Here is a 13,157-nt window from a genome sequence, read left to right as displayed (position 1 = left end):
TCTCTGTACCAATACCATGCAGTTTTTATCACTATTGCTCTGTAATACTGCTTGAGTTCAGGGATAGTGATTCCCCCTGAAGTCCTTTTATTGTTGAGGATAGCTTTAGCTATCCTGGGTTTTTTGTTATTCCAGATGAATTTGCAAATTGTTCTGTCTAACTCTTTGAAGAATTGGATTGGTATTTTGATGGGGATTGCATTGAATCTGTAGATTGCTTTTGGTAAAATGGCCATTTTTACTATATTAATCCTGCCAATCCATGAGCATGGGAGATCTTTCCATCTTCTGAGGTCTTCTTCAATTTCTTTCCTCAGTGTCTTGAAGTTCTTATTGTACAGATCTTTTACTTGCTTGGTTAAAGTCACACCGAGGTACTTTATATTATTTGGGTCTATTATGAAGGGTGTCGTTTCCCTAATTTCTTTCTCGGCTTGTTTCTCTTTTGTATAGAGGAAGGCAACTGATTTATTTGAGTTAATTTTATACCCAGCCACTTTGCTGAAGTTGTTTATCAGCTTTAGTAGTTCTCTGGTGGAACTTTTGGGATCACTTAAATATACTATCATGTCATCTGCAAATAGTGATATTTTGACCTCTTCTTTTCCGATCTGTATCCCTTTGATCTCCTTTTGTTGTCTGATTGCTCTGGCTAGAACTTCAAGAACTATATTGAATAAGTAGGGAGAGAGTGGGCAGCCTTGTCTAGTCCCTGATTTTAGTGGGATTGCTTCAAGTTTCTCTCCATTTAGTTTAATATTAGCAACTGGTTTGCTGTATATGGCTTTTACTATGTTTAGGTATGGGCCTTGAATTCCTATTCTTTCCAGGACTTTTATCATGAAGGGGTGTTGAACTTTGTCAAATGCTTTCTCAGCATCTAATGAAATGATCATGTGGTTCTGTTCTTTCAGTTTGTTTATATAATGGATCACGTTGATGGTTTTCCGTATATTAAACCATCCCTGCATGCCTGGGATAAAGCCTACTTGATCATGATGGATGATTGTTTTGATGTGCTCTTGAATTCGGTTTGCCAGAATTTTATTGAGTATTTTTGCGTCGATATTCATAAGGGAAATTGGTCTGAAGTTCTCTTTCTTTGTTGTGTCTTTGTGTGGTTTAGGTATAAGAGTAATTGTGGCTTCGTAGAAGGAATTCGGTAGGGCTCCATCTATTTCAATTTTGTGGAATAGTTTGGATAATATTGGTATGAGGTCTTCTATGAAGGTTTGATAGAATTCTGCAGTAAACCCGTCTGGACCTGGGCTCTTTTTGGTTGGGAGACCTTTAATGACTGCTTCTATTTCCTTAGGAGTTATGGGGTTGTTTAACTGGTTTATCTGTTCCTGATTTAACTTCGATACCTGGTATCTGTCTAGGAAATTGTCCATTTCCTGAAGATTTTCAAATTTTGTTGAATATAGGTTTTTATAGTAAGATCTGATGATTTTTTGAATTTCCTCCGAATCTGTAGTTATGTCTCCATTTTCATTTCTGATTTTGTTAATTTGGACACACTCTCTGTGTCCTCTCGTTAGTCTGGCTAAGGGTTTATCTATCTTGTTGATTTTCTCAAAGAACCAACTTTTGGTTCTGTTGATTCTTTCTATGGTCCTTTTTGTTTCTACTTGGTTGATTTCAGCTCTGAGTTTGATTATTTCCTGCCTTCTACTCCTCCTGGGTGTATTTGCTTCTTTTTGTTCTAGAGCTTTTAGGTGTGCTGTCAAGCTGCTGACATATGCTCTTTCCTGTTTCTTTCTGCAGGCACTCAGTGCTATGAGTTTTCCTCTTAGCACAGCTTTCATTGTGTCCCATAAGTTTGAGTATGTTGTATCTTCATTTTCATTAAATTCTAAAAAGTTTTTAATTTCTTTCTTTATTTCTTCCTTGACCAGGTTATCATTGAGTAGAGCATTGTTCAATTTCCACGTATATGTGGGCATTCTTCCCTTATTGTTATTGAAGACCAGTTTTAGGCCGTGGTGGTCCGATAGCACGCATGGGATTATTTCTATCTTTCTGTACCTGTTGAGGCCCGTTTTTTTACCAATTATATGGTCAATTTTGGAGAAAGTACCATGAGGAGCTGAGAAGAAGGTATATCCTTTTGCTTTAGGATAGAATGTTCTATAAATATCCGTTAAGTCCATTTGGCTCATGACTTCTCTTAGTCTGTCTACATCACTGTTTAATTTCTGTTTCCATGATCTGTCCATTGATGAGAGTGGGGTGTTGAAATCTCCCACTATTATTGTGTGAGGTGCAATGTGTGTTTTGAGCTTTAGTAAGGTTTCTTTTACATATGTAGGTGCCCTTGTATTTGGGGCATAGATATTTAGGATTGAGAGTTCATCTTGGTTGATTTTTCCTTTGATGAATATGAAGTGTCCTTCCTTATCTTTTTTGATGACTTTTAGTTGGAAATTGATTTTATTTGATATTAGAATGGCTACTCCAGCTTGCTTCTTCTGACCATTTGCTTGGAAAGTTGTTTTCCAGCCTTTCACTCTGAGGTAGTGTCTGTCTTTGTCTCTGAGGTGTGTTTCCTGTAGGCAGCAGAATGCAGGGTCCTCGTTGCGTATCCAGTTTGTTAATCTATGTCTTTTTATTGGGGAGTTGAGGCCATTGATATTGAGAGATATTAAGGAATAGTGATTATTGCTTCCCGTTATATTCATATTTGGATGTGAGATTATGTTTGTGTGCTTTCATTCTCTTTGTTTTGTTGCCAAGACGATTAGTTTCTTGCTTCTTCTAGGGTATAGCTTGCCTCCTTATGTTGGGCTTTACCATTTATTATCCTTTGTAGTGCTGGATTTGTAGAAAGATATTGTGTAAATTTGGTTTTGTCATGGAATATCTTGGTTTCTCCATCAATGTTAATTGAGAGTTTTGCTGGATACAGTAACCTGGGCTGGCATTTGTGTTCTCTTAGTGTCTGTATGACATCAGTCCAGGATCTTCTGGCCTTCATAGTTTCTGGCGAGAAGTCTTGTGTGATTCTGATAGGTCTCCCTTTATATGTTACTTGACCTTTTTCCCTTACTGCTTTTAATATTCTTTCTTTATTTTGTGCGTTTGGTGTTTTGACAATTATGTGACGGGAGGTGTTTCTTTTCTGGTCCAATCTATTTGGAGTTCTGTAGGCTTCTTGTATGTCTATGGGTATCTCTTTTTTTAGGTTAGGGAAGTTTTCTTCTATGATTTTGTTGAAGATATTTACTGGTCCTTTGAGCTGGGAGTCTTCACTCTCTTCTATACCTATTATCCTTAGGTTTGATCTTCTCATTGAGTCCTGGATTTCCTGTATGTTTTGGACCAGTAGCTTTTTCCGCTTTACATTATCTTTGACAGTTGAGTCAATGATTTCTATGGAATCTTCTGCTCCTGAGATTCTCTCTTCCATCTCTTGTATTCTGTTGGTGAAGCTTGTATCTACAGCTCCTTGTCTCTTCTTTTGGTTTTCTATATCCAGGGTTGTTTCCATGTGTTCTTTCTTGATTGCTTCTTTTTCCATTTTTAATTCCTTCAACTGTTTGATTGTGTTTTCCTGGAATTCTTTCAGGGATTTTTGCGATTCCTCTCTGTAGGCTTTTACTTGTTTATTAATGTTTTCCTGTGCTTCCCTAAGTGTGTTCATGTCTTTCTTGAAGTCCTCCAGCATCATGATCAAATATGATTTTGAAACTAGATCTTGCTTTTCTGGTGTGTTTGGATATTCCATGTTTGTTTTGGTGGGAGAATTGGGCTCCGATGATGGCATGTAGTCTTGGTTTCTGTTGCTTGTGTTCCTGCGCTTGCCTCTCGCCATCAGATTATCTCTAGTGTTACTTTGTTCTGCTGTTTCTGACAGTGGCTAGACTGTCCTATAAGCCTGTGTGTCAGGAGTGCTGTAGACCTGTTTTCCTCTCTTTCAGTCAGTTATGGGGACAGAGTGTTCTGCTTTCGGGCGTGTGGTTTTTCCTCTGTACAGGTCTTCAGCTGTTCCTGTGGGCCTGTGTCTTGAGTTCACCAGGCAGCTTTCTTGCAGCAGAAAAGTTGGTCTTACCTGTGGTCCCGAGGCTCAAGTTCGCTCGTGGGGTGCTGCCCACGGGCTCTCTGCAGCGGCAGCAACCAGGAAGACCTGTGCCGCCCCTTCCGGGAGCTTCAGTGCACCAGGGTTCCAGATGGTCTTTGGCTTTTTCCTCTGGCGTCCGAGATGTGTGTGCAGGGAGCAGTCTCTTCTGGTTTCCCAGGCTTGTCCGCCTCTCTGAAGGTTTAGCTCTCCCTCCCACGGGTTTTGGGTGCAGAGAACTGCTTATCCGGTCTGTTTCCTTCAGGGTCCGGCGGGGTCCTGCCGCTCCTGGGCCCTCCCCCACGGGAGCCCAGAGGCCTTATACAGTTTCCTCTTGGGCCAGGGATGTGGGCAGGGGTGAGCAGTGTTGGTGGTCTCTTCCGCTCTGCAGCCTCAGGAGTGCCCACCTGACCAGGCGGTTGGGTTTCTCTCTCACCGGGTCTGGGAGCAGAGAGCTGCTGCGGGCCGGGATCCGCGGGTGGGGGACTTCCGGTCCACAATGAGATATTAATCAGTGCTTAAGATAATGAAATAATGAAATAATAAAATTTGCAGGTAAAAGGTTGGTGCAAGAAAAAAAATCAAGGGAATCAAGGTAATCCAGAACCAAAAAATATAATTCTATCATATATTATCTTATTGATAGTAACTATTAAGTTTTTGATAAGCAGGCTACAATCCTTACAACCAGAAGTTAAGAAGCAGAAATAGAATAGACGGTTCTAGATGGGTGTCTTAGTTAGGGTTTTACTGTTTCATACTGATTCAGTCCAGTATCATCAAGGCAGGAGCATGACATTGACCAGGCAGGCATGGTGTAGGAGGAGGTGAGACTTCTACATCTTCATCTGAAGGCTGCTAACAGAATACTGACTTCCAGGCAGCTAAGATGATGGTCATAAAGCCCATACCCATTGTGACACACCTACTCAAACAGGGCTACACCCTCTAATAGTTCCACTCCCTAGGCTGAACCTATCACAATGGGTGTGACAGAACACTTGTATTAAGTATGGAGAGAGAAGGAAGAACATTGTAAGGGGGAAATATAGGGAGGGGCAGCTAGAATAAGACACATGGAACAGTCATATGGAAACCTACTTCAGTTGAAGCTTTATAAATTACACACACACACACACACACACACACACACACACAGCAGAGCTAAGAAATATAAAAAGATTTACTAAACAACAGGGCATACAAAGTTGCAATTAGATATTTATGCCTATCAAATTAAATTTCTGGTGCCATGAAAGGGTGATACTTAATCCAGAAAATTAAATACCAACACCGATAAAGACACTTCAAACTACAATGGTGACCTGAAAGGTAGGCTTATGCAAGAAAAGAACTAGAGTTCTGGGATAACCAACTGTTGGGAGCCATTTTGTTGGCATCTGTGAGAAACAAGTCAGGCCAGAGACTACTCACCTGTCATTAAGGGGGATAAACTTGATGTGCAAGGCAGGTGCCTGAGTATTCTGTTAATCTTGGAGGAAGGAACAAAGAGGAATAGGGAGGCATCTGGATGGGTACAGATATTGAATGTATGTCAGCCATTTTCCCTGCTGGCTTGTGACTTCGTCTCCCACAATACAGTAAAGTATATAAAGTTTAAGAGAATTAAGCTCAGGGTCATCTCAGTACTGACTGGACAGTTCTCCTGATTTCGAACCTTTGTCTCTGAGTCTTCTTCTCTGTCTTTTTTCTAATCCCTACTTCCCCCTCAGAGGACTTCTCAACTTTGTACCAGCCAGACCTGTACAACCAGCCATTATCTGAATGGATTAAGGACTTACACCAGGAGATGGAACCCAGTGGCTAAAGGCCTGATCGTAGATAATCTATGGACCTGAAAGAAAGATAAATATTATTGTATTGTTCAAGGGATCTAACAATGAAATCATTCCAGATGATGATATTATTTTTTACTTAAATATCAGTACCTTGCTCAGCCATCATTAGAGAAGATTTCCCCTACTAGAACTATAAAAAGTGCAGAGAGAAAGTGCTTAAAACAGTTTGAGATCATGTACTTCCAACAAATACCCTATCCCCAGGCCCCAGTCCCACTAGGTATTTATAAAACTCTGTGGAACCCCATAAAAAGTACAATGCAAACCCACCAGAGCTTCCAAAGACTAAACCACTACCAAAAGACTATACATGGACTGATCCAGGGTTTGAACTGCATATATAGCAGAGACTAGACTTGTTGGGGCACCAGGGGAAGAAGAAGACCTTAGTCTTGCAAAGATTGGACCCCCAGTGCAAGGGAATATGGGGGGCAATAAGGGAGATGTATAGGGGGGATACCCATATCGGGGAGGGGGACAGGAGGGAATGGGGGCTTATGGAAAGGAAACCAGGAAGGGGAATAAAGTTTGAAATGTAAGTAAAGAAATATATCTAATAAAAAATTTAAAAATAAAGAAAAAAGAAAACTCTGTGGAAGAGAAGATGGAAATATTATAAGATACAATGGAGATTGAAGACACCAAAGAAACAAGGCCCTTTACAAGCAAAAGGTCTGATGAATATATGAATTGGCATAGACTAAGGCAGCCTGTACAGGGCCTGCACAGGTCTATGACAGCTCTAACTCTGTTAGGGAAAGCAGGCACAAGTTCCTGGCCCTAGTCAAAAAGCTATCTCCAAGCGATTACCACTTGCAGAGGAAAACTATTTTTTACTTCAGATCTCACTAAGTTACGACCTACACTTGAAGGAAGGACCAAAGGAGGAGATGACCAGTGCAAAATGAACTCAATGATATGTTTGGAAGGATTCTTTCTTGTTTAAGGATACTTTGTGTGCATTTTTCTTTAGCTATACCATACTCTCTCTCTTTGTGTTTCTCTCTGTGTGTGCATTTGTATGCATATGTGTTTATGAATTTATATGTCTCTGTGTCAACATGTGAATTTTTCTTTTGCTCTTTTTATTCTATTAAACTTTGTCCTATTCAGTTTTTTTTGTAATTTTAATCTCATTTTATTTATTTCATTTCTCTATATATGGTTTTCTGTTTTCTAAGAAAAGTAAGCAAGAAGGTTATGGATTTGGGTGACTGAAGAGGTTGGCAGGATATGGGAGAAATTTACCGAGGAAAACCATAATTGGAATATTTGGTACAAAAAATGTTATCAGTATAGATCGTGCATAATATGATGCTAGATAATTGATTAAAGTACAAGTTACATCAAGTTTCTTAGAGTTTACTAGACATCCTAAGACACAGATAGTTTGCCAAGTTTTGAGTGATTTAGAGTTTCTTACTCACTTGGTCCAACCACCCTCTTTCAATATAATACTTTGTAGAATTTGATGGTGATGAAGATCTTTGCCAGTCAAGTTGTACCTAATGCTGGAGAAATAATATGTTAGTTAGTTTGCTCTGCTGGCTAAACCAACTGAAAGCATATTACTTTTGGGAGTCTTTGTGTGAAAGTATGGGAAGATAAAGCATTTGTGAGATGAAACTACAAATAGACAAAGGTTAATCTGCTCGAGTAAAGAAATCACATCTGGCACAGCTACTGGTGTTTTCTAGGATCCATCTGTTTTTGCACATACATACGAAAATGGAGAATTAAACTAAGCACAACTCCTACATCTTTCAGGTCCTAGGTGGTGGCACTAATTTCTGAAATTTTTCCATGTATGTAAGATTATTTTTGCTTCCCTAATGTTTTCAATAGTAGCATCTCTAATGGATTCTATTTGGACTTCCAATGAAAATAACCTCCAGTCTGCAGGTCAGTGTCATAAAGTGTGGATTCTGTGAATTGCTAATTATATCTATCTATTTATCTCATTCCTAAATGTTTATAAGAGGGAAATAAACACAGTATAAGTTTGAGACTGAGTAAAAGCATCTTAGTAAGAATTTGACTAAAACTTCATGGCTCCCTAACCATTACAAAGCTTTCCTTTGCCTGGAGGGTCAAAACGTTGCTTGTGATCTCCCAGAATTGATGTCAGTATGTACCTAGTCTCTATAAGATGCTGAAAGATCTTATTATATACTTTTTTCCACTGTACAGTAGCCTGGGAAGTGGCTGGAGATGCTATTAGTGAAGGATGAAATAATAATTAGAACAAAATTTTAAATCCTGAATGGGACTTGACCTCTCCTTTGTTTGCAGGACTAGGAATGTATAAACTGCCTCGTCCAAAAAAAAAATACTGATTAAGAGACCAAGGTTTTCTGCCTGTATGATGGAAAGTCAGATTTGTTAATTTCTTTTCTTTGTTTTCCAGTTGTACAGATCTTTCAAGAACTTAGTGTACTTCTTATTTTTTTTCATTTCTGGGAATACAGTGATTCATTAACCAGTAGCAAAGTTCTATAAAGTCAGATCATTATAAACATTGTTTTGTGTGTTCTGTCAATTAAAATAAATGTATTCACCTTACCTTTGTCAACTCAGTGCTACTGCTAGAGCATTGTCACTCCAGAGTCCAATTACACTATTGCATTTAAGTTATCCAATTAAGCAGCTGTGGATTCCAAAGTATTACCTGAAACATAGTGAAGAGCAATGCCAGAGATTATGAGTATGACTGCACTTCTTTCATGAAACTGTATTATAGTATTAGAAGAATGCATATTTTCTTTTCTCTATCATTAAACATACTAGGTTTTATATAGCAAACGTGTTCTGTATCTTTTAATTACTTTAGTACAAAAGAACCAAGAAAGATTTGCATTTCCTTCTCATTCACAGTAGCCCATTCTTGAACATACAAATAATGACATAAACTAATGACACCAATTTATCTGTGTGAGAAACAATATTAATTCCAGAATCTCTGCTTGATGGACTCATTTCAGTAAACCCAGCTATATCTAATTTGTGTTCCTCTATCATTAACCCATACCCTGAGTATTGATTCCTACATAGGAGAGAATTTTAATTATATAAATTATAATACATATTAAAATTTAATTTTATTATTTTACTTCATTGCTTTATATCCCCACTAACTGTCGCCCTCCCAGTTACTCCCTCATCCAATCCTCCTCCCTCCCCCATCTCCTTCTCTAAGCAGATGTCCCCTCTAGGTATTTCTATACCCTGGCACTTCAAGTCTCTGTGAGGGTAGGTGCTTCCTTTCCCACTGAGGCCAGACAAGATAGCCCAGCCTGAAGAATATATCCCACATATATGCAACAGCTTTTGGTGTAGGCCCCTGTTCCAATTGTTAAGGATACACATGAAGACCAGCTGCACATCTGCTACATATGTGCTGGGAGGCCTAGATTTTGGTTGGTGGTTCAGACTCTGAGAGAACCAAGGGTCCACTTTAGTTGATTCTGTTGGTCTTCCTGTGGAGTTTCTATCCTCTTTGAGGTCCACAGTCCTCCCTCCTATTCTTCCATATGAGTCCTCCAGGCTTCAACCATTTTTTTGGCTGTGAATGTCTGTATTTGTCTTAGTCAGCTCCTGAGTGAAGCCTCTTAAGGACAACATGCTCCTGTCTTTATTCATAATAGAGTATAATTAATAGCGTCAAGGTTTGGTGGTTGCCTATTGTATGTATCACAAGTTGAACCAGTTACTGTTTGGACCTTCTTTCAGTCTCCTTTCCATCCCCATGCCTGTGTTTCCTGTAGACAGGATAAATTTGGGGTTGAAAGTTTTATAGGTTGGTTTGGGTCTCTATTGGTCCACTGTGGTTTCTGCTTTACTACAGGAGGTGGTCTCTTCAGCTTCCATATCCACAATGGTGTGAGTCACAAATCAGGCACCCCCATTGATTCTTAGGTGCCTTCTTCATCCCAGGTCTCTGTTGCCTTCTGGAGATGCCCTCCCCCACCTCCTCAACCCCACCAGTAGCGGACTTTGATTTATATTCATGATTATCTAGCCATTTCTGCTGTCCTTCGCCATACCTGATTCTGAATCCCCCATTCCATTCTCCATACCCCTCCCTCCCAAATACTTCCCTCCATCTGCCTCTTGTGACTATTTTCTTCCCCCTTCTCCGCGGACACTCAAGCTTCCTATATTTGGCCTTCCTTTTTGTATTGCTTCTTTGGGTCTGTGGGCTATAGCATGGTACCTGCATTTTATGGCTAATAGTCATTTTTAATTGCTTATGGAAGTACAAAATTATACAACCAATTTGAAAATATATTTGGTGGATTCTCAGAAAAATGGGAATAGTTCAATCTCAGGACCTAGCTCTTCAAATTCTGGACATATACACAAAAACGCTTCTAAATTCTACAAAGACCCTTTTTCAACCACAATACATTTTTAGAAGGTTGTGAGGATGCAGATGCACAGTTCCCAACTGGTTATATTATCTACCTCATCTTTTAGGGACATAGTAGGCATAAGTTCAGAACTAATTTCCATAATTCATGAGTGGCAACATTTTAACAACTAACAGTATTCACTGTGGAATTTGACAGGCATCATACTCATCTCGTTATATGATCTTATATTGAATTTTGTTCTTGGCAATTTCAGCCTTGTGAAGACTTGAGAGAAGATTACCATCAGGAAACTCTTAGAAGCATTTAGATTGTTTTTGTACATCTGAACATGCAAAGTTTCATCTGTGAGTGCATTCTATTCCCTAGTTACTTTTTATGCTATAGACTCCATTATCAAGTTGCTGGCATCATTATATTATCTTAATTTTTCAAGAACAGGACAAAATGTATGTGAAGAGAAGGTTCAAATAGGCATGCTGTAGAATGGAAAAATGACAGATGTGAGTGGGCCACATCAGTCATAGATATCAAATCAAGACAAAGCTATTGAGACAGGAAGAAATCTAGTCCTTTCTTCTCTACTACTGCCTCACCCTTTATTTCACCATCTAGACTCAACGCTAAGATCTACTAAAATTGAAGTATAACCTATTTTACACTGTCAGCAGTTTTCTAGCTGCTTTGTTCATAGTCCTATCAATCCAGATACTCTCCTTTGCTTCCCTACAATTTACTGGATTTCTAGACTCCCTTTAAATACTTTGTAATCTCCCAAAGACTCTTTCACCTCTTATAGACAAACATAGATTATTACACAAGTATAGATATTAGATGTTATTAATTGAGAAAGATATTGATATAGATGATAAACATATATTTGATATAATAGACAATACAGATAGAGAGATACATATAGAGATACAGATAAACATAGATATAGAAATAGATATAGATATAAATAATTATATAGATATACAGGAGAGATAATGTATACATAGATCATAGAACGATGGAGGATGGATAGATAGACAGATATAAATTCATTTACTATGAGGTCTGAGTATTAACATTAATATTTAATATAGAAATAAAAGGGACTGATCCTTAATACCATGATAATGGAAATTCATGACAAATAGCTGCCAATCAGATGCTGTAGTGTGAGATCAACTTTTTTGTGAATTGAAGGATAATAACCTTGTAGGAAAAAGGAAGTAGGACACTGCTATTAGATGTATTATTGACCTAATCCCCGTGAAGTTATTTCAGTTTCCAATGATGGAAATTATAGTATTTAACCCTTTTGATCAAACGAACAACAACAACAAAAATATTGTTTGCTGTCAGAAAATCTTTCAATTTGTTCTCTCAGAAAGGGACATTTTACTGTTGAAGTGAACCTGAGTTTGGACTGCTCAGGCAACTGTATTTGTCATGGCTCTCAGGGGAAAAGGCAGCTTTCAACAAAAATACCATATGATACAGAAGTGTCTGTGTCTAGGGGTTGTAGTAATGAAGACCTTAATATTAATATCTATTTACTCTCCATGCTTTTCCTCCCAGGGCTTCTCATTGATCAAACCTAATTACATCCAAAATGCAGTGCCTGAATGGAAATAATTGTAGAAAAATATCACAAAGCTATGGAAGAAAGAGAAGGGATATATAATATACATGGAAGAGAAAGGAGTAGTTTCTTGCACTATTTATGTCGACTGCTTACTCCACAATATCATAATATCATAACAATTCCAGTCTAGTCAGCTCTAAGGGCAATGCTCAATAAATAGGTCACACATGCAGAGGACACAGTCTGACAACATCTTCCAGAGATGAAGCCTTATCTACGTCTGTGTTTTATTCTCTGGTATTCAGTTCAAATAACACTATATGAAGTTTTACTTAACTTCTCTAGTCTTATATCTTCATTATAACGCCCATGCTTTAGCTAAGTAAAGTCAAACATGGATTTTGTTGTTATTTCATGTTATTTCCTAAATCTCATACTTGTCTCTAGTAAATGATGTACCATTTGATAGGATAGTTTTCATTAGAACTTTAGTTCTAATACATACATCAAACACCACAGGCAGAAAGAAACTTCTTTTTTTTAAATTAATTTATTTATTTTATGAATATAAGTACACTGTAGCTGTCTTCAAACACACCAGAAGAGGGCATCAGATCCCATTACAGATGGTTGTGAGCCACCATGTCGTTGCTGGGATTTGAACTCGGGAACTCTGGAAGAGCAGTCAGTGCTCGTAACCACTGAGCCATCTCTTCAGCCCCCACTACAATCAATTTTTAAAAACTGTTTTAAATACTCCTTCTTGCTTTGCCTCTGAGAGGGCGCCTCCCCAAGCTCTCCCCTCCCTCCACATTCCTCTTCCCTGGGGCATCAAGTTTCTGCGGCAAATGTGACAGGAGGGATGGCCCAGCCCATGTATGCTCTTTGGTTGTTGGCTTAGTCTCTGGGAGCTTCCATGGGTCCGAGCTAGTTGACACTGATGGTCTTCCTATGTGGTTGCCATCCCCTTCAGCTTCTTCAGTCCTTCCCCTAATTCTTCCACAGGGGTCCCTGATCTCAGTCCAAAGGTTGTCTGTGAGTAACTGTATCTGTCTCAGTCAGCTGCTGGTAGAGCCTCTCAGAGGACAACCATGCTAGGCTCCTTTCATGCATGTCCTTTTGGGTCCGAGTTACCTCACTCAGAATAATTTCTGGTTCCATCCATTTGATGTTCTCATTTTTAATGCTGAGTAGTATTCCACTGTGTAAACGACCACCGTTTCTGTATCCATTCTTTGGTTGAAGGACATCTGGGTTGTTTATAGCTTCTGGTTATTATGAATAAAGCTGCTATGACC

The 13,157-nt window shown here is 38.8% G+C and overlaps 1 long non-coding RNA gene across 1 annotated transcript; it reads left to right on the top strand.

The window, feature by feature from the left end:
- The first annotated feature begins 5,096 nt into the window (after window positions 1–5,096).
- Window positions 5,097–5,973, top strand: LOC134485721 (uncharacterized). Its single transcript, XR_010063984.1, has 2 exons — window positions 5,097–5,389; window positions 5,791–5,973. It is a non-coding gene; the product is annotated as an uncharacterized LOC134485721 (long non-coding RNA).
- The last annotated feature ends 7,184 nt before the right edge of the window (window positions 5,974–13,157 follow it).

The sequence above is a fragment of the Rattus norvegicus genome, chromosome 2, assembly GCF_036323735.1.
Source record: "Rattus norvegicus strain BN/NHsdMcwi chromosome 2, GRCr8, whole genome shotgun sequence".
Lineage (NCBI taxonomy): Eukaryota > Metazoa > Chordata > Mammalia > Rodentia > Muridae > Rattus > Rattus norvegicus.
Note: the sequence above shows the minus strand (reverse complement) of the source record. Positions and strands in the feature narration are given on the sequence as shown.